Source organism: Cervus elaphus, chromosome 33 (assembly GCF_910594005.1).
Source record: "Cervus elaphus chromosome 33, mCerEla1.1, whole genome shotgun sequence".
Lineage (NCBI taxonomy): Eukaryota > Metazoa > Chordata > Mammalia > Artiodactyla > Cervidae > Cervus > Cervus elaphus.
The window spans coordinates 10,551,057-10,574,510 of NC_057847.1; the positions used below are offsets into that span (position 1 = coordinate 10,551,057).

Sequence of the window (23,454 nt, forward strand, 5' to 3'; positions counted from 1 at the left end):
CTCCATATGTCCCAAGATAGAATCCTTTCCTCAAAGACACCTTTTACTTCTTTCAGAATCAGTACCTGACAAAATAACTTTGCCAAGGTCACTCAGCAAGAGTATCAAACTAAGTTTTCAACCCCCACCAGTATTCTTGCCTGGAGAATTTCATGGACAGAGGACCCTGCCTGGCTACAGTCCATGGGGTCACAAAGAGTCAGACACAACTAAAGTGACTTAGCACTCTCTTCCTCCGAAGACCACCTTCCTTCCTCTATGTACTTTAGTACTTTCTAGAAAATACAGTCACTTTAAAAATAGTCCACATTTTCCGCTGATGTATCCTGATAAATGAAAGCATGCCTTGCCTTAAAGCTTTCTATTCACTTTTGAGAGCTATGGTCTCAAAGCCGACAGCACTTTAAAATCATCTGGGCTGTCCTCCAGACCAACCAACTAAATTAGGCTCTATGCGGGCAGGGCTTTTTTTTTTTTTCAAAGTTCCACATATGATTCCAGTATATTCCCAGGGTTGAGAACCACTGGTGTTTGAGTATCAGACCGAGGCTTGAATTTGAGAGCTATAATATGCTGGCTGTTTTATCAAGGTACCTAGCGTCATATTAAAAAAATTCATGCTGGTTACAGACAATGTATTTGAGCATCTCACACCGTGTCTGGCAAGTAGTAGAAATACAGTAAATGTTAGCATTAAAACTGGACAGTGTTATAATGAAAAGAAAGTGGGGTTGTAGTTAGATAGACCTGATTTCAAATCCCAGTGTTAGTATTTTTAGATTTTTGTAAGTTAAATATTCTGTGGCTTTGTTTCTTAGTTTGTGTAACAGTTATAGTAATTCCTATCTCATAGAATTGTGATAATTATATAAATGTTTGTGAAAAACCTGGCATATTCTTCCTATTGTTCGTAATCTATGTTAGTAAAACAGTCATTGAAAACAGTTATAGAATGTTCCTTATATTTAGAAATGTTATGTTTTAGATGTGGATATGTGCAGGTTTTTTTGTTTGGTATAACAAATTCAAAGGACAGTGTGGATTCTATTTATTCTATACTATTCCATACTGTGCTACAGAATAAAAGCATAAAGATTTGATGATTGGGTGTGATAAAGGGGCTTATTGAAGAGAGTACAGGTGGAGCCCACTGGGTCGATGAGCTGGGACGAGAAATGCAGGCATCTGGAGTCTTCCATCCATGCTCTGAGAAGAGAGGCGGCTGGTACCTGACCCAAGTGCAGACCAAAGTGGGCCAGAACGCAGTGGGGAGCCAGGATAGACATCACGACTGCCATCATGAAAGTGAGTCCAGAATAGTCTTTAGCTGCTTCGGTCTCAGGGCTGTCAGTGCTGCCGTAGGGGGTTGCATCAGGATGGAATGTGTCAGCAGTGTTAAAACAAACATCCCCGCTCCATCTTGAGAGCAAAGTCTATAAATAGGAGACCTGGACGTGGCTCACACCAGACCCTTGTGTAATTATTTGCCTTCACAGGATGTGCCTGGCACCAAGGGCCAAGAAATCTGGAACAGTGCCTGACGTATTCAAGGTACTCAATAAGTGTTCCTTGAATTGAATTGACCTGTGTCCTCTGCCTGGGACACTTTTCTGATGGAGCTGGACGTTAACATTTACTGGGTCCTCCCAACTGCCTGGCCCTGTCCTAGGCACTTTATATAGAGATCATCTCATTCATCTGGCAAACCCTTGCCCATCCTTCAAGATCTAGCTCAAATGTCACCTATTCTGTTAAACCTCTTGATTCCCTGAGGCAGAGCCGTCTGGGCTTTTGCACTGACAGCTCTTTGCTCAGTCTTCAGAAGGGCACTTACCACCTTCTACTTTAACATATCTGTTTACAAGTCTGTCTCCCCCACTGGAATGTGAGGTCATCAGGGGCATCATGTCTTTATTACTTTTTTTTTGTTACTGGTATTTAGCACAGCATCTGAGGCAATTAATTTTCAAAACTCGTTTGCAATTCTTCTGACTAAATAATGTCATGTTGAATATATTTATTTTAAAAATGACATCTTTCCACACATAAAGCCAGCTAACATCTTTATATAACTGGGGAAGGACAACTTTCATATAACTAAGGAAGAGTGAATCCTGCATCGCAGAGTCTGACCTGGTTAAGGGTGAGATCCGAGGCCTAGCTGCACACATCAGCTATGAGAATGAATAGCTCACAGGAAGCGCCTGACGTCCTTCCACTGGCACCTACCTACGGACCAAACCGGAGTTCTCAGGATATCTACAGTACCCGGTCACTGTAATACGGGCTGCAACAAAGAGAAACATGAGAGGATTTATACAATAAACACGCTAACACGTACACACCCCTCATTTTACACTAAAGCGTTATCACCTGAAAACTTAAACTCCAGTCATAAAATGGAGAAATAACACTTGCTTTACAGATTGAGTGAGGATTAAATGAGATAACATACATGAAGTGTCTGATACAGTGACTAATTTATTGCTACCAAAAAAGGAGTGGTAGCTATTTTATTATCCCGCAGCCAGAAAATACTCTATTAACCTTCCAGCTTTCTGATTCCTTTATTGCAGTGAACAGCATGGAGCTGGGAACTTATTAAGAAAATTTCCTTGAGTCCCAGATGTTTGACATGAGTAAGTGGTTGAATGATGGTACCATGTATTGAAAATGAGAGGTCTGAGTGGGGAGGAGAGGATGAGTAACTAGCCACGTTAAATTAGAAATTCGTATTAACTATCCAAAAGGGATTAATGTAGTCTGTTGAATATGAGTCTGGAGAAAACATCAGCAAATATTTAATACTAAAGTCATAGGATTGAATGAAATACCTATGGAGAAACCATACATACATATTAAATGTAACTTTTCTGTTTTTCATGGTTATAAAATCTGTTCTAAAATTTGCTTTTTCTACTTAGCATGTGATATTCATCTTTCTATGTCACTTCGTACACCTAGATTTACCTGGATATACTAAAATCAATTTAGTTTAATTTATTTCTAATTATTGGACAAGTAGGGTATTTTCAATGTTTCAATATCATAAACTCCACAAATATTTTTAATACTTTGTACATGTTGACCTCGGGGGAAAATTCTAGAAAACAGATTTGCAGGTCAAAGTGCCTGGCATATTTAAAATTTTGAAAGAGAATGCCAAAATGCTCTACAGAGTGGATAAAAAGTAAAATTTACACTCCTACTAAGAAGGAAAGAGGGGGCTATTTTCCAATGCTTATTCTACCACTCAAATGAGAAATGGTATTTCACTGATATTTTAATGATATTCTTACTTGTGAGTGATGTTGAACATTTTTTCAGATTTATTAGAAATCTGTATTTCTCTTTTGTTATTTTCCTACTGGGTTGTTAACTTTTTTTCTTATTCTTAAGGGTAACTGAAGGTAAGAGAAATGTAGTCTTTTCACTCTCATAAGTATTTCATCTCCCCCTTTGTAATATTTGTCTTCCCAGGGACTTCTATCCCTGGTCACAGTTGTTATCTGGTACTGTACTTGCCTTCCTGCTGTAAACAATTAGAAAACAGGATAAAGTACAAAAAAACACCACTCTTTCAGAAACTGGATACGGACAGAATAAATATAAATGGGTGCTGAATTTTGTCAAAAGCTTTTTTAGTATCTGTTGAGATGATCCTACGGGTTTATTCCTTAATTTGTTGATGTGATGTATCACATTGATTGATTTGTGGATACCAAAAAATCCTTGCATCCTTGCGATGAACCCCACTTGACCATAGTATATAATCTTTTCATGTATTGTTGCATTTGGATTGCTGTTAATAGTATTTTGTTGAGGATTTTTGCATCTATGTTTATCAGTGATATTGGCCTGTAGTTCTCTTTTTTTGTGTATCTTTCTATGGTTTTGGTATCAGGGTGATATTGACCTCATGGAATGAGTAGACACAGACAGAATAAGACAGGTCTCTAAGAGAAGGGAAACGATTGATCCATAGAATTGCCCTGGACAAACATTTTGGATCACAATGCAGAGAAGTGAAAGCCAAGCAGAGTACAATAATCTTGCTAAGCTGGAGAAACAGAGACCAGAAGTGGGGAGGTCAAGGGCACTGGATATTATGGGGTGGAGTGCTGGAGAGGAGGGAGCTATTCAAAGGAAGACTCCAGAAATCTGCATGGGGTCCCCTTGAAACTGAAACAGGCTGCAAGCGAATAGAGTAAACCTTCATGGGCCAGGCAAAGAATAACCAGGGAACTGTAAGTTGAGTACTTCTTCAAGGTCACAGAGGGCTCCAAGTTCTGATTAGCCAGAGAGAAAGACTTGCTGAATATCCAGGACATTAAATGACCTCAGAAAGTTTGTATGTTCCTAGTTAGATTAAACTAGGTCTAAGGCTATGGCACCCCACTCCAGTACTCTTGCCTGGAAAGTCCCATGGATGGAGGAGCCTGATGGGCTGCTGTCTATGGGGTCGCACAGAGTTGGACACGACTGAAGTTACTTAGCAGCAGCAGCAGCATTCACACCCTAGCAAGCCTGAAAATCAGCCTAAAAAACATCAAGTTGATCTACAAGTAACTTATCTGTCTAAACCAACTTCAACACTCATTACAGAAAGACCATTTAGACCCTCTATAACACAGCATTTACAATTCCATACACCTAATAAAAAATAGCAAATATACAAATGAGCAAGAAAATGTGACTCAAAGAGAAAAAATAACAGTCAATATAATAGACACAGAGAAAAGACACTGATGATGGAATTTGCAGACAAGGATTTTAAAAGTCGTTATAAACATGCTCAAAGCTTTAAAAGAAAATAATGGACATAATAAGGAAAGAAATGGAAGTTATAAAAAGGAACCAAATGGATTTTGGGGGGTGAAATATAATATCTGCTATTAAAATCTCATTTGAGGAGACTAACAGATTAGACATTGCAGAAAAAAAACTCAATGAACCAGAAAAATAGCAAAAAGTTGTCAAAACTGAAGCACACAGAGAAAAAGAGAATGAAAAACAATATTAATTGTGCCTCTGTGACCTGTGGGACAACATCAAATTGTCTAATTAATACACGTGCAATTTCAGTCCCAGAAAGGAATAAGGAAGAAAAAACATTTGAATAATAATGGTTAAACTTTTTCAAAACTGATGAAAGCGCCAAAGCCCCAAATTCAGAAAAGCAAATGAACCACAAGCACAAGAAGAATTAACAGAAAGAAAACCACATCAAGGCACATTATATTAAAACTGCTGAGAACTAGCAACAGTCTTAAAAGCAGTCAAAGAAAAAGGCATGCTAATACAAGAACAGTGATGCGTATTACCACCGATGTCTCTCAGAAGCAATGCAATGTAGAGGACAATGAAATGGCATCTTTAGAATACAGGAAAATAATGGGGACAGAGAATTTTACACCCAGTGAAAATATCCCTCAGAAATAAAAGTGAAAAATGCCTTTTTTTAGACAGACAAAACCTGAGAGACAGTTTCACCAACCATCCTCAAGTAAACTACATGCTCAAGAATCGCTTTTAGGCTGAAGGAAGATGATTTCACATAGAAACTTTGAGCTCTACCAGTGGTTCTCGACTGTTGATAGTTCTGTCCCCTGGGGAAACATCTGGCAGTGTCTGGAGACATTTTTGGTTAGCATGACTTGGGGGCAAAGTTGTTACTGGCATCTAATAAAGAGAGCCAGGGATGCTGCTAAACATCCCACAGTGTATAGGACAACATCCTACAGCAGTTATCCAGCTTGAAGCTTCAGTTGTGCGGAGTGTGAGAAATCCTGATCTATACAAGAGAATGAGGAGCATTGGAATTAATAAATATACGCATAGGGACTTAATTGTTTAAGGCAAAAATAATAACAATGCATTAGGAAATTTATAACCCAGGGAGAGATAAATTGTGTGACAGCAGCTGCACAATGGATGGGACAGAAAAAATGGAAGCATATTATTAGGAAGTTCTTAGATTATAAATAAAAGCAGTAAAATATTACTGGAAAGTAGACTGTGATAAGTTAGAGATGCATAGTAAAACTCTAGAGCAACCACTACATAAATGAAACAGTCAGATGCAGTGAATAAAGCACTAAAAAAATACTCAGTTTGAAAGAAGATGGAAGAAGAAGAAAAATGGGAAAAAAATAACAAGTGGGACAAATAGAAAACAAGTAAAACATGCTAGACTAAAACCAAGTCATACTGAGAGCTGCAGTAAATGTAAGGGCTTCCCTGGTGGTGCAGTGGTAAAGAATCTCTCTGCAACGCAGGAGACACAGAAGACTCACGTTCGATCCTTGGGTTGGAAGATCCCCTGGAGTAGGAAACACAGACTCCAGTATTCTTGCCTGGAAAATTCCATGGAGAGTGGTGCCTGATGGTCACAAAGAGCTGGACATGACTGAGCACGCATGCATTAAATGTAAATATCTAAACATTCCCAACAGAAGGCTGAGGTTGCAAGATTAAAAAAGTAAGACCAAAGTATATCTGGTCTACAAGAAACCCACTTTATTTTATTTTTCAAATGTTTTTCTTCTTCTTCTTATTTTTTTTTGCCACACTGTGTGGCTTATAGGATTTCAATTCCCTGCCCAGTAATTGAACTCAGACCATGGGAGTCAAAGTACCAAATCCTAACCACTAGACAATCAGGGATCTCCCAAGAAGCCCACTTGAAAAATAAAGACCCAGACAGGTTGGAAGTAAATGGATGGGAAAAGATATACCATGCAAACACTAATAATCCTAAGGAACCTGAAGTTAGGAATTCCCTGGCAGTCCAGTGGCTAAGAAACCTGATGTGTTATATTAATACCAGACAAAGACGATTTAAAGGACAGGAAATATTACCAGATATACAGAGGGACATTTCATAACCACAAAAATTACCAATTCATCACAAAAACATAACAATTGTAGGCATGTATACATCCAACTGTGTGTGTGTGCACTTAGTCGCTCAGTTGTGTCTGACTCTTTGCCACCGCATGGACTTGTAGCCCACCAGGTTGCACTGTTTATGGAATTTTAAGGGCAAGAAGACTGGAGTTGCATTCCCTTCTCCAGGGTATCTTCCCAACCTAGGGATCGAACCTGAATCTCCTGGATAGGCAGGTGGATTCTTTACTGTTAACCCATCTGGGAAGCCCAGAGCTTCAAAACACTTGAAGCAAAAACTGACAGAACTTCAACATTCCTGTCTTAGTAACTGATAAACTAAATAGATAGAAAATAGGTAAGGCTATATATAACTTAAACAACCCTACCCGACTAATTGACACCTTGAATCATACACTCAACAACAGGATACACCTTCTTTTCAAGTGTTCCTGAAACATTCACACAGATAGACCATCTGCTGGGCCATAAAACCAGCTGCAGTGAATGTAAAAGGACTGAAATTAAGCTAGAAATCAGTAACAAAAATATATCTAGAAAATCTTCAAATATTTGGAAACTAAACAACGTACTTGTAAATAATTAAAAGATCAAAGAAATAATCATAAGAAGAATTAGAAAATATTTTGTATTGTGCAGGACTTTGTTTTCTTTACCATGCTGAAATTTAAATTTTTTAATCTGGGCACATTTATCAAGCTGCAATAGAAAAGATTGATAAATGGGCCAAGTTAATTTTAAATTTCATCATGGCAAAGAAAACCTCAAACTAATTCATGAATGTATACATGGTTCGTCTTTATGATACCCAATCCAAAATTTACATCATGGTATTTAAAAACCACTCACATTTTACTCTCATACTGTTTCATTTTTGAGATTTAAATTTCTGATGAATATGAAACTGTGCCTGTCTTCATGGAGGTTATAGTCTAGTAGCCAGATCTCTACCTGGCTATATCTGTCCCAGTGCCAATACATAATCCAGCTATTTAACGGCCTAACTTCAAATGACACTTTTTATCTCTTATGTAGTTTTCTTGGGGCTTGCCAGGTGGCACAGTAGTAAAGAATCTGCCTGCAGTGCAGGAGACGCAGGAGATATGAGTTCCATCCCTGGGTTGGGAAGATCCCCTGGAGTAGGAAATGGCAACCCATTCCAGTATTCTTGCCTGGAAAATTCCATGGAGAGTGGTGCCTGGTGGGCTACCGTCCATGGGGTCATAAAGAATCAGACATGACTGAGCATGCATGCATTAAATGTAATAATGTACATTATTTTTCTTACATGCTTCTGTCTATTTTTCATTCTTTTTTTTTTCTGTTTCACATCTCTTTTTATTTTCCCATAAATACCATGCTATGTTAAACTACCGGTCCTTAAAATGTTTTCATATCCATTAATGCTAGTCCCCTCTCATTCCTCTTCCTTACCAAAATTTACCTACCTATTCAGAAATATTTGTTACATTTATACAATTGATTTATGTTTTAAATGGAACTACTTTGTATTTATAGACTAAAAAGAATGACATTTAAAAATCACTTAGTCTTCCTATTCAAGAACAGGGTATGTCTTTCCATTTGAGTTTTAATATTTTCTTCATATGAAGCAGTGTCTTTTTACCCTGGTTGTACACTACAATCACTTTGAAAGTGAAAATGAAAGTCATTCAGTCGTGTCCCACTCTTTGGGACCCCATGGACTATACAGTCCATGGAATTCTCCAGGCCAGGATACTGGAGTGGGTAGCCTTCCCCTTCTCCAGGGGATCTTCCCAACTCAGGGATCGAACCCAGGTCTCCTGTATTATAGTCGGATTCCTTACCAGTTGAGCCACAAGGGAGGCCCAAGAATACTGGTGTAGGCAGTCTATGCCTTCTCCAGAGGATCTTCCCAACCCAGGAATCTAACAGGGGTCTCCTGCATTGTGGACGGGTTCTTTACCAACTGAGCGATAAGGGAAGCCATAATCACTTTCAGTTCAGTTCAGTCGCTCAGTCATGTCCGATTCTTTGCGACCCCATGAATCACAGCACTCCAGGCCTCCCTGTCCATCACCAACTCCCAGAGTTTACTCAAACTCATGTCCATCGAGTCGGTGAAGCCATCCAGCCATCTCATCCTCTGTCACCCCCTTCTCCTCTTGCCCCCAGTCCCTCCCAGCATCAGAGTCTTTTCCAATGAGTCAACTCTTCACATCAGGTGGCCAAGGTATTGGAGTTTCAGCTTCAGCATCAGTCCTTCCAATGAACACCCAGGACTGATCTCCTTTAGAATGGGCTGGTTTGATCTCCTTGCAGTCCAAGGGACTTTAGACAGTTTAAAAAATACGGATGTTTAGGTCCCAACACCAAAGGCTTGGCTGGTTTTGGTGTCAAGCACAGGAGTTGTGTATTAAGAGCCTAACCCTAGTCAGGGTTAAGAACTAGCAAAGCCGGCCTGCATGCTTGTTGACTTCTCCTTAGGTGTTTTTACTTGTTTTGGCTTAGTTTGGGCTGTTATTTTGAATGGTGTCTGTTCTGTTCATTATGTTTTCTAATTGATTACTTTCTGCATAAAGAAAATTCAGGATTTCAGAATGTATTAATTTTGTAACTTGCCACCTTATTGAATTTGCTTAATATACATATTTCAATTATATTTTATAGGCATTAAATTATACTACCTACAAAAATAATGACAACTCTGCCTTGTCCTATACTTGTCTTATTCCACTACCTTGTCTATTTGTGTTGGCTAATAATTTCAGAAAAGTAACAAGTAATAGTTATGGTATCTTTGACATGTTTCTGATTTTAATGAGACTATGTGTAGTGTTTCACCATTAAGCATAATGCTGGTTTATCACTTCAAGAAAATATCCATCTTAAGGGTTTTTTTGAAATAAGGAATTGTCCTAACTAAAGGGTTCCTATTTAAATTCTATCAAGTGTTTCACAGGAATAAATTAAGATGATCATAGCTTTTCTCCCTCTTTCTACCTAATAATATGTTGAAAAATATGAATAGATTTCAGATGTTGAACCATGTTTGTGCTGCTGGAAAGACTTGGCTTCGTTACAGTATATTGTTCTTTTCTGTGTACTGCATAAATCTATTTGCTAATAGTTGATTTAAAAATTTGGGTTAATTTTTTTTTCTTCCTTTCACTGACAGGTGTTAGCAGTATTGTGGTAGCTTAAATTTTTTGGTAAGCTTTCTGTATATTTTTATTCTTTACTTTCCAAAAATTCTAGAACAGTGGCTTTCAGAGTATTTCGATTGTGACCCAGAGTAAGAAATATAACTTGAAAAGGGGACTTGACATAAATACATGCATTGTAACAAAAGTTTCAAATAATAATACTTGTCCCATGAGTTTGACTTTATACTATTCTATTTCAGCATAAAGAAATGCTCATCTAAAAACACTATTTTGAAAAATACTCTATGTTATTTAAGGATTTGGAAGAACCATCTATAAACTGGTGTTTTTTTTTTTTTTTCAGAAAGTAGCTCTCTGGTAATTATTCCATTTTCTTCCTTGCTTGTGTTTTTTTTTTTTTTCTAGACAATCTATATATTCTTAATGTCACATAGGTCTTAAAATTTATTTGCATAATAATTTTGCAGTATGCTCTAATTCTTTAACTCTTTCACAGAGTCTGTAAGTCACTTCTCGATGTCCTTTCTGATTTAGAATATTAGTGCCTTCTTTGGAATTTCTAATATTGACTGACTCAGCCTAGTATATTCATTTATTTTTCTCCTTAAGGAAACAGGCTATAGATTTATATTATCAATTCTACTGCCTTACTGTTTCTCATTTTACCTTTTTATTTCTTTTCTGCTTTTTAGGGTTTAATTTGTAGTCTATTTTATAGTTCATTTTCTATTTTTTTTTAACTTAAATAGTATGTTATTTTCTTGTGTTTGTGTTTGAAACCATGACTATCTACTGAACACAGAAGTTGTATTCTACAGCTTTGGGTGTATAATGTTTTAATTAATGTTTTGTATGCATTCTGGAGTATCAGTTTTCTTTCTTTCTTTCTTCTTCTTCTTTTTTTTTTTTTTACCAAGGTTGCATTAAATAGTTTTCATATTTCCAAGTAGTGGAGATGTTCATTTTTATTTTGATCATTCATTTTTTTGTTGAATTGCATGGTTTTCAGAGAATGTGGTCTGGATTACTTCTAATTTTTGGAATTAACTGAGAGATCTGTGTGTGTGTGTGTGTGTGTGAGAGAGAGAGAGATCTGTGTGTGTGTGTGCACACACGTGCAGGCCAACATAGAGTCAATTTTGTAAATGTTTCATGAGCTTTTATTTATTTATTTTTCTTCATTTTAGCAGTTTTTAATGAAAGCTGTAGACAAGATGAGAGGTGTGTGTGTGTGTGTGTGTGTGTGAGAGAGAGATCTGTGTGTGTGTGTATGTGCGTGTGTGCATGCACACGTGTGCAGGCCAACATAGAGTCAATTTTGTAAATGTTTCATGAGCTTTTATTTATTTATTTTTCTTCATTTTAGCAGTTTTTAATGAAAGCTGTAGACAAGATGACTTTATTCCTGCATCTTCTCAATTGTTTCTTCCTTATATGTGCCCTTTTCCTTTCCTACTTGGCGAGATTTGGCTGTACGTTGGAGGGTCTTTTTGCGGTCTTTGTCCAGTTTTAGCCTGGTGATAACCACCGTGCTGGGGTGAATGCCCGCCTGGACAGCTGTGCCATCAGCCTTCTCGCGCTGCACTGCTTCAGTGTAGATGAGTATTTCTTCCTGTAAATCTGGACCACTTTGCCAATTTGCTGCCCTTTGTGCCCTCGTACAACCCGAACTTCATCATCCTTTCGGATGGGCGTGGATCGAATGCTGTACTTCTGTGTTAGCTCTTTAGAAAGAGGTCAAGACATAATTTTCCTGCGAATGCGGGAAGGCGCATTGAAATGCCTTTTTCAATTCTTGCTTCGGTCAGAAGTCACAAAGGGATTGAACTTCATTTTGGCCGCTGGAGCTTCAGCGATGGCCACAGAAGGGAAGAGTCATGAGCTTTTAAAAATAAGATTGATTTTCAGTTAACAGGATATCCGTTGCATCTATTATTTTGTCAACCAAATCTACTTCATCAACCTCATTGACTTCACTGTTCAAAATTACTAACTACTGATGTCTTGATCCAGGAAGTGAATTAAAGCAGACTACGCTATTTTGTTTCTGATTATGTTTCTTTGTAGTTCTGCAGTTTTTCTTTATGTACTTTTACTATTATTTATCCTGTTAAGATTTATGAAAGGTATATCCTTTCTGTAGATCCTTTACCATCATAAAATTTCCCCCTTCATCTTGTATTGTACTTTCTGCCTTAAATGTCATCCTGTCTGACTAATATCATGACCCTAACTTTCTTTTTTGCTAGCATTTGCCTGGCAGATCTTTTCCCATTTTTTTCTCTCTAGTTTTCTAGTCATTTTGCTTTAGATCTTCCTCTGTGTATATCATGTATACCCATCCCTCACTTTACAAAAGTTAAATTTATACATTTTCAATTTTAAAAAGATTTCTAGCACAAATTAGTATTAGCAATAGGCATACTGTTAGGTACTACTGGTATTTTTATTAGACAGTGATAGTGACTTTAACATTTATCAAGCACTTACTTGACAACAGGCACTGTTCTTGGTACTTACATTATTATCTCATGTAGTCCTCACAACTTGACTAACATTTCCATTTTGCAGATGAGGAAACGAAGGTTTCCTAATTTCCCCAAAGTCTGAGAGCTCATCGGTGCTAACTGGCAAATGCGTTCCTTTATTCACAGGTTTTGGAGAGGGGAGGCTTTGTAATCTTATTTCTAGTCACCTGCTGACACTCTGCTCAGCACTGTAAGTGTCCCAGGTACCTACCATTCCACCAAGAAGCTGCTGATCTGTCCCATGGTCCATGCTCCATTCCACAACCTCGCACTTGCTCAAGTACTGTTTTATAACTATAACCCACTTCTCTTTAGGTGTAGGGCAATGATGTACATAAGTATACTCAATGCCAGCCACAACCAGTGAGTGTTAAATAAATTTGTTGAGATGAAATTCTAAGTAGGGTCTTTACCACATTTCATCAAGTATTTAAATTTCACCTGTTCTCTCATCGGATTTGTCCTCTGAGTCTGAGTGAAGATGAAAAATGTTATTAGATTTATTCATTTATTTATGATTTATTAATTTTAAATTAAGGTAGAATATTTTATTGTATTACAGTGGATTTACATTCTTTGTCTCAATAATGGACATGTCAAAATGTCCATTATTTAACACAGATTTTGAGTCTTAATAGTAATGCCTTATTTATGGGTTTTATTCAATACATTTCTGTATGTTACAAAAAAGAGAGTAGATACATAAAACTGAGTTCAAAGTTTAACCTGAAGTCCCTATGACCTTAGAAAAATTAATAGTACAGGTGATGTAGTTCTTAGAGTTCCCAGCAGGGGCCAGAATGTTCATATTAATGAACATTCATGTTAAATGACAATGTTTTTACTGTAATTCAAGATTGTATCTATTTTAAAACCAATAAGAAAGTCAAATAGAACTTTTTATAGTTAAAATTACTAGAAACTTCTGACTTATTCATTTAAAATTTTAAGAATGTAAATATAAATTCAAAATATCAAAAAAATGAGTTTGACAGAAGTAGTAATGTTCTGTAACAAAAGGCTAACTAACCCCAATATTGAGCAAATGGGAAGCCTAAGTAGTTTTAGTCAGTAGACACTAAAACCCCTACACTAATTGCCAAACTCAGGTCACTGGGTCTTTTGGTTGCCAAGCCAGACCATGGACCGGGTCCAAGAACAAAGGGCACCATTCTGGCATTGACCCAGGAAATGGAGCACTGACCTTATTTGTTAATTTTAGAATATTAAAAAAAATTCTTAACTCAATATAAAAAAGTACTGGTGCTTCAAAAGTATTTCAATTCAAATTGTCTTTGCAAATCAAATGAACTTTTAAAATTTAATTCTAATTTAAGTCATGTAACCTCTCTCAGGGCCTCAGTTTCTCCATCTGTTCATGAGTAGATCAGATATTATAATCTTAAAGTTCTGATGTTCCTAAAATTCAATTTTTTCTCTTAGACAAAAGGCATCATTTTTTTTCTGTCTCTAGTTCTTGGCATGGTCTCTAGCACAAACCAGGTGCTCAGGAAATGTTAAATGAACAAATAAATTAATAAATAATTTTAGAGAGTTCCTCTCTAGGAATTTACAGAAGAATTTGGAAACAGAATGCCTCTGAAAGCCAATCTTCCGTGAATTATAAAAAACAACGCTTTAGGCAGTTTCAAGGAAATGAGAAAACATTTTCTGAATACTCTTGAAAAAAACTGAATTCTTCTATGGCTATCACCACATCCAAAACACTACCTGAGTAAAGAGGGAGTTATTTTTTTTTAAGGGTTTAAAACATTAAATTTAAAATTGAAATCTAAAACAAAATTTAAGAAATTTTTTTATATGCAGAAACATATTCTGTATTGAGTCTATGGTTACCAAAGATCCCCCCAAAACAAAACCCCAAGAATTGCAAGATTTTCTCTTGGGAAGTGTTTGTTTACTGGAAGGCTTATTAACTCAATAATAAGGGAGAGTAAAGACTTCAAAACTAAAGATCTGTTTTTATCAGTTCAATCCATACTGTCATCTGCTCTGGAAACCCTGAGCTTGTTCTAAAGTAAACTAAACTATCATGAAGAAAATCAGCCATCAAAAATAATAAAAATGAACCTCTTACACTCAGTTTTTTCTTATTTGTAAATTAAAAAAATTTAACTTCATTAAGTCTGGGGACCAATGTGTAGCTGCAGGCAGGAATTTTGTGCCTTCTTAATCCAGAGAGGTGGGTAATGGTGTGGGTTTAGACCAGAAGTAAGGATGTGGGTGCAGGAAATATGACAGCCCAACTAGAGACTGCTATAACTTATATCAGAGACTCTGAAACTCCCTACAGGCTATCTCACTGTATGTGCATTCAACACAAACAAGAAGAAAGTTCAAGTCAAGTTCAGTTCAGTTCAGTTCAGTTGCTCAGTCGTGTCCGACTCATTGCAACCCCATGAACCGCAGCACGCCAGGCCTCCCTGTCCATCACCAAGTCCCAGAGTTTACCCAAACCCATGTCCATTGAGTCAGTGATGCCATCCAACCATCTCATCCTCTGTCGTCCCCTTCTCCTCCTGCCCTCAATCTTTCCCAGCATCAGGGTCTTTTCAAATGAGTCAGCTCTTCACATCAGGTGGCCAAAGTATTGGAGTTCCAGCTTCAACATCAAGTCCAGTAAAAAGGGCTAAATTAGTGAATCACTGACTTTTGCCAAACAACAGTCAATGATTTGGGCAAAGGACTTAAGTAGCTATGCTTATTTGCTATTAGTAGATTAAAGAAATTTTTGAGCCTGGTTCTCAATGCTTGAATAATAGGATTCCTTTCCAAGGAAAAACAATTTTTTTGAGAACTCATAGATAAAAGTAAAATCTATCATTTTAGATGTCAGTTGAAGCCAATTTGATTATAGTAAAATAACTCAGCTGTAAACATTTTTTTATAACACTGTAGATGCTATATTTTTATATACTGTATAAAATGAAGACACTGAAGATGTAAAGTGGTTACCTGGATGATCCAGAATATGAAATATGCGTCAAAAACTAAGTTTTTAAAATGGTACAAATGAACTTACTTACAAAATGGAAATAGAGTCAGAGATGTAGAAAACATATTCATGGTTACCTAGGGGGATGGGAGGAGAGTAAACTGGGAGATATGAATTGACACATACACACTACTATATATACAATAGGTAACTAATAAGAACCCACTGTATAGCACACAGAACCCTATTCAATATTCTGTAATGACATATATGGGAATAGAATCCAAAAAGAGTGGATATATGTATATGTATAAACTGATTTACACCCCTTGCCTTGCCTAAACACAGAGACACACACACAGACACACACACACCCCTTGCCTTGCCTAAACACACACAGACACACATACACAGTCACACACACACAGTCATACATACACACACAGTCACACACACACACAGTCACACACACACAGATACACACACAGACACACACACAGTCACACACACACAGTCATACACAGACACACACACACAGTCACACACACACAGATACACACACAGATACACATACAGACACACACACACAGTCACACACACACAGATACACATACACAGTCACACACACAGATACACACACAGACACACACACAGTCATACACACACACAGACACACACACACAGTCACACACACACAGACACACACACAGTCACACACACACACAGACACACACACATAGTCACACACACACAGTCACACACACAGTCACACACACAGTCACACACACACACAGACATACACACAGACACACACACACAGACACACACACCCCTTGCCTTGCCTAAACACACACAGACACACACACAGTCACACACACAGTCACATACACAGTCACACACACACACAGACACACACACACAGACACACACACAGACACACACACAGTCACACACACACAAACACACAGACACACACACACAGAGTCACACACACACACAGACACCACACACACGCAGTCACACACACACAGACACCCACACAGTCACACACAGACACACACATACAGTCATACACACACACACACACAGAGACACACACACACACACACCCTGCCTTGCCTAAACACACACAGACACACACACACACACCCCTTTTGAGATTTCTTTCCTCCTCTTTGGCTACTTTTGACTCAGTGTGACCGAGACAGGACCCGTGTTGGGTAAGGGCTTTGGCAGTCTTCAGTAGTGTCAGAGCAAGCACGCTCACTCTCTAGCAAGGCCTTATCACTAGCTACAGAGTCTGTCTGTGTGGTCATAGACCATTGAGTGCAAAACTCCCGTGGAATGTCTGAGACCCATGCACGCTCTCACAGAACTGCGAGAGGAGGCAAAGACACAGGACCCACCAGTCCTGGGACTGCACCAGGGTGAGCAAAAGGGAACCCAATAGAAATGCCGAGAGCCACAGAGCAAACAAAAACACAACCAGAGCCACTCAGAAAGTCTGTAAATATAAACATAAAGACACATTATGAATATGAAAGTAAAAATATACCTGCTGAAAAATCAGAAAGTTGAACTTTTTTGTATTCAAGGGGACAGTCATTCATTTATCGGTTCAGTCATCAGTAAACACATTCGGGAACCGTAAAAATCTAATACACACATATAATTTTAACACCAGGTCTTTGAGTCTACACACTGTCTCTTTTTTCAATGGAAAAGAAGAGGAAACCAAATTATAACTTAATTCTTATTCTTTGTATTACAAACGTGTAACTAATAAGCTGGAGTTTCCATTTCAGAAAGGAAGAAGAGAAATCACATTTTGCAGCTTTCCTGAATTAATACTATTTCTAAAGGACAGTGAAATGCAGAAGTTTTGTTAACTGGGATATTATTATGACATGTTGCCATAATATGAATGTTATCATTTCAAGACTGACCTGAAAACCAAAATAAAGAGAACTCTCAAGACCAGATTTCAGTCTACCCCCTTGAACCGACAAACATTGGCCAAATGTCCTCTAGAGAAACTGTAAGTTAGCAGTTGGTAAGTATAAAACAATAAAGTGTATATTTCTGCTCTTGGCAATAATTGTGTATCAGTTAAAAAGTATACATTGTCTAAAAATCACCATATTTGATGTCTCATTAAAACAAAGTTACAAATATTAAGATGATGGGACTTAAAATTAGATGGGAAGATATTCAATTGAAGCAGTATAAAATGCATCACTGTGGGGCAAAGTGTGGTCTGCAGATCCCTGAAGTGAAGACCCTTTTAGACGATCTGTGGAGTAAGAACTGTTTTCATGACAAAGCTAAGATTTCCTTGCTACTCTCATTTTCTCTTACATGTATCGTCGAGTTTTCCAGAGGTTCCAAGCTATGTGATATCATCATTACTCTGTCAGCAAATAGAATATATGTTTGCATATGTCTATATTCTAACATTTCTCATTTTTAATTTATAATACATTAAATATTGATAGATATGACCCACACAAATGAAAGCTTTTGAGGATCCTAAATAACTTTTCAGAGTAATCTTGAGACCAAAAGGTTTGAGAATTACTGTTTTAGGGGATACACCTCAAGTGAAAGAGCACACCTCATCAAATTTCCATTCTATACTGAAGAATCTAGAAGACTGAACCTACAAATGAAGATTGTAGGTTTTATGAAGACAGTGACTGTTTCCGTCTGTTTTCTCCCCAGAATCTAGCACGATGCCAGGCACATAATTTGTTGTTGTTCAGCTGCTAAGTCATCTCTGACTTTTTGCGACCCCATAAACCGCAGCATGCCAGGTTTCTCTGTCCTTCACTATCCTGGATTTGCTCCAACTCATGTCCATTGAGTCACTGATACCATCCAACTATCTCATCCTCTATAAGACACATAATAGGCATTAGAATATTTCATAAAACAATAAGTGAATTAATACAGTGGACACTCAAACAGCATAGGGGTTAGAAGTGCCAACTCTTGTCCAAGTTGAAAATCCACATGTAATTTTACAGTCAGCCTTGGATACATGCATATCCAAGGTTCGGCATCTGAGGATTCAACCAACCTCAGATAGTGCAGTACTGCAGTGCATATTTAGTGAAAAATGTGCATATAAGTGGACCCATGCAGGTCCAACCTGTGTGGTCCCAGGGTCCACAGTACACACACACACACGCATTCTAAATGAAAGCTTTGCCATCTGACTTATTCAAGGTCACATAAAATGTCAGCAAGAAACCCAGAACTATATTCCAGAGCTCTATTCCTATACTGTTACTCTCTGAGTCAAGGGTACTTTTGTTTTCATTCCTTTTTGTTCTGTAATCTATTGAGAGCATGGATAATCAGATATTGCCACGGTAGGATGGCACCTTCTCATCCTGTTATGTGAACTGAGCACTATACAGTCTTTTTCTGGCTTCAAGTGTAATCAGAACAGTGTTACACCAAAGGGCTATCATCACAAGGAAATGGCAAGAGTGATCAGATAAAATGCATCTTTCTCTCTTTTCCCACAACAGAGTTGAATTTTTCATGATTCATCTTTACTCTGAGTGTCCTCCTTTCTTTGGCCGCATCATTAAACCTCTGGCAAACTTTGACGTTAATAACAGTTGGGAGCTTCCAGAATGCCAACATTCTGGAAGTAAAACCATTAATGTTTTTTTGGGAAATACGCTTTATACTCTCAAAGTTGTTTTGAAACGCACACCCCTCCCCTCCGCCACATGGTGTTCGTAAGAGATGAGAGGAGTTTGCTTGCTACCTTGCTTATGGTTACATAGATGTAAGGCCCACGAGTACAAAGAAGAACAGGGGCAGGAAAAGCCCAGGTCTTGTGCAGAGGAGCGCTGGACTCCTGTGAGCAGAAATTGCTTTGGCTAAGACAAAGCCAGCAAGGTGGCTGGCACGCCCTCCCAGTCAACTAGAAGGAATTTTCTACGCACTCATTGCAGCAACAAAGTCCTGTCCAAAGTTAGGCCCCCGGCTGCCAGACGGCAGTGAAGCTTCCTACTGCTGGTGAAGCTTGCTGCTCTGAAGTCACAGGAAGGTTGCAATCACCGACACTGGAGAAGGAAAATATGTTTTTGAAACTTCTTGTGTACCTCTTAATTCATTCAATACTGACCTCTGGAGATCCTGATTGGATAGGGCTGACTCTCATCATTCACAGTAGTTATGTTCTACCCAATCACTGCCAACATGAGTAAGTGATCACTGAACCACTGCCCCTAGGGGAACTACAAGGTTAGATTCCCGTCAGCCTCTGGTCATGTTTTTGTTAGCCAATCACTAAATAACCTTGTTTTGTGTGCATTTCTGTTTTAAAATATCTTATTTAATACATACTGCTGATTCTTCAACATTGGATTCACAGCCAGAAGTCCTATAACTGAAACCTGAATGAAGCTTACATAACACACATTGTTTTTTCTATGAGGAAAAATTTTTCCTTCAGTCCCATCACAGCCTTCTTGTTTAAAAATTGTGCGCAAATATGACCCAGCAATACCACTTCTGGGCATACACACCGAGGAAACCAGATCTGAAAGAGACACGTGTACCCCAATGTTCATCGCAGCACTGTTTATAATAGCCAGGACATGGAAGCAACCGAGATGTCCATCAGCAGATGAATGGATAAGGAAGCTGTGGTACATATACACTATGGAATATTACTCAGCCATTAAAAAGAATTCATTTGAATCAGTCCTAATGAGATAGATGATACGGGAGCCCATTATACAGAGTGAAGTAAGCCAGAAAGATAAAGAACATTACAGCATACTAACACATATATATGGAATTTAGAAAGATGGTAATGATAACCCTATATGCAAAACAGAAAAAGAGACACAGATGTAAAGAACAGACTTTTGGACTCTGTGGGAGAAGGCGAGGGTGGGATGTTTCGAGAGAACAGCATCGAAACATGTATATTATCTATAGTGAAACAGATCATCAGCCCAGGTTGGATGCATGAGACAAGTGCTCGGGCCTGGTGCACTGGGAAGACCCAGAGGGAGCGGGTAGAGAGGGAGGTGGGAGGGGGGATCGGGATGGGGAATACATGTAACTCCATGGCTGATTCATGTCAGTGTATGACAAAACCCACTGCAATATTATAAAGTAATTAGCCTCCAACTAATAAAGTAAATGAAAAAAAATAAAAAAAAATAAAAATTGTGGGCAAAATATACATAACATGAAACTGACTATTTAACCATTTTTAACTGTACATTTCAGTGGCATTAAGTACACTTACCTTGCTGTGCAACTATGATGAACATCCATCTCCAGAACTTTTTGATCTTCCCAAATTGAAAACTCTGAACCTGTTGAACAGTAGCTTTCCCCCATCACACCGCACCCTTCCTCCAGCCCCCTGGCAACACCATTCTTCTTTCCATGACAGTCATCCTGTGCCTAGGAGCACAGCGCTTCAACACTATGCTTGGGGGGCACTGTAAGCAACAGGATCACCCCCCACCCCCACCAAATGCACACAAAAATATAAAAAGCATGGTGGTATATCGATCGCAAAAAGGGGACTTACTAAGTATGAGGGCTGAAACAAGGCAGAGAATTGACTTGGTTGACCTCAACTGGGATCCTGTGTGTTGCAAGCCTCAAATTTTTCATTGTTCTGTGCATGTGCACAAATGCTTATAAAAGCGCTGTGAGTATTGATTATGGAGTTAAGATAAATCTCAGCAAGAGATAAATGTGCAAACATGGGATCCATGAATAACGAGCACTGACTATATGGAAATGATAATCTTTGTTTCCTTTATTCCAGGCAGTAAGGAGAAGGCGCTCACCGGGCTGCCTTACAACATTTTACTAGAGAGCTAGCCTATGTTGGTAACTGGCAACTAACTGAAGCAGTTCTAGTTCATGTGGAGGATAAATTTAACTATAATCTCAAACCCCTCTGTGTGAAACAAAGACTAAGTACTCAAGTACCAGTTATCAATCACTTACTATATGACAGGCACTGTACTCAACAATTTACATGTATTATTGAATTACTTGCCCCCAACACTCTATGAGGAAACTGAACGTTAGAGAAGTATCTCATTCATTATTACACAGTGGCAAATTGAGATCTGAACTCAGGTCTATCAAACTCCAGGACCTGAGATCTCAATTGCTACACAATTTTAATCAAGTTAAAAGGAAAAAAAAAAAGATTTGATTTGCTCAGAAGTGCATAGGGACATATGTTACAATTATAGCATTACAAAGATTTATATGTTGAAAAATAAATTTACCAAACAAATAAAACTTTATAAGCCTGATCTAATACTGCTCCACAACAAAGACTATCTGAAATCCTTCAGGGCATCTGGTTTGTGTCTGGTTTTCCTTAATCTTTAATGATGGGCAAATCTAATGCATTATGTAAGGCCATTTTTTCTCAAGAGATGTAGATACCTCTTAAGAATTTGATGAAAATGCATTAACTTTTCAGGCTACTGAGTTGCATTTTAGTGCACTGAGGCAGTAAATTAGTGTACAATGTGCGAAAGTAGTGACCTAAAAAATAAATATTTGATATGAACCACTGCACTCTCTTGGGAAAAAAAGTAATGGATTAACTCTCTTAGGAGTCCTTAGCTTCCCCAAAAGTAGTAGGAAAAATAAATCTCCTGTGGCCTGGAAACAGCTTCTGTTTCTTGCTAGCTATATTTGTTTAGCTTTTTAATAGTGCATTTGATTAGACCTTGTGGCTCCCAAAGCTAAGGTTGAGAGTTTGATCCCTACAGGGGCCACTTACATTTAGAGAAGAAAAAGCCCCATTCTCTGCTCCCAAACCTTACCCCAAATCCCTGCCAGGTGTCTGTCCTCCGGTCAATGAGAAACTGACAAAGGAAGCACTAGGAAGTACCCCAGTACTAGGAAGTATAAAAATGTACTAGCACAGTACTGAGAGTAGAAAAATGGGCACCCTTTGTTACGGTGTTCCTTTCCTTCTCTGCGTTCACAATGTTCGGATATAATCTACAGAGAGTAGGTAACAACATTTTTTTCTTTTACCACTGGAAAGCAGAGGAAAACTTCGTTACCCATCATAAAATTCACTATCTTCTTATTCTATGTCATTCTAAGTTATTCTAAGTTCACATAGCTGACAATATCCCCTTTGTAATAAACAATGAAAAAACACATCCTCTGAGCAATATTAATCTGCAACTTTAGGATAGGAAGTACCTTAATAGTAGTCAATCGAAACTGAAATACAACTTTCATATGAATAAAAGGTATTATTTAAAAGTAATTCCATGAGCAATTTAATATTAAAGTAGGGTTTTTCATTATGTGCTAAGAATTTATTCAGGGAAACAAGTTTCTCAAATTATAGCAGAAAATCTTTTACTAGTATAACAATCTTTTCATTTAAGTCTTCCTAAATAAATCTGTATTTTCTAATTATACAAGACTAAAAATAATTTAATATAACAAATAAAATTCTTTTTACTTCAAATGCTTACTTAAATAATATAAAATCATTTTATTTTCTGAGGGAAGAACATATCAACTTTTTAAGCATGAAGTGTAAATTAAGATTTATTCACTTAAATTATAATTTTAAAATTTCACATATAAAGATGAATAAGATCTAAGTGTATATGCTATTGTTAATATGGTTTTTAATTTTTCGAATGTCACATACAGCCTTTATTATTCATAGATTTATTCCTTTTAAGAAGTAGTCAAATGAATCAGCTCACCCTTGACTGTAACAAAATACTGTTTGGTGACTTGTGACAGACAGGGTTTTAACCTCTGACAGCGAGATTCATTGTGGAGCAAGAGCCAATCACAGATCCCGACGACACTTGTCTCATCAAAGTTGGAATATAAAAAGCCACTTGGAATACAGTATAAAAGA

The 23,454-nt window shown here is 37.8% G+C and overlaps 1 pseudogene; it reads right to left on the minus strand.

The window, feature by feature from the left end:
- Nucleotides 1-11,457: 11,457 nt before the first annotated feature.
- Nucleotides 11,458-11,891, minus strand: LOC122688627 (annotated as a pseudogene).
- Between the last annotated feature and the right edge of the window lie 11,563 nt (nucleotides 11,892-23,454).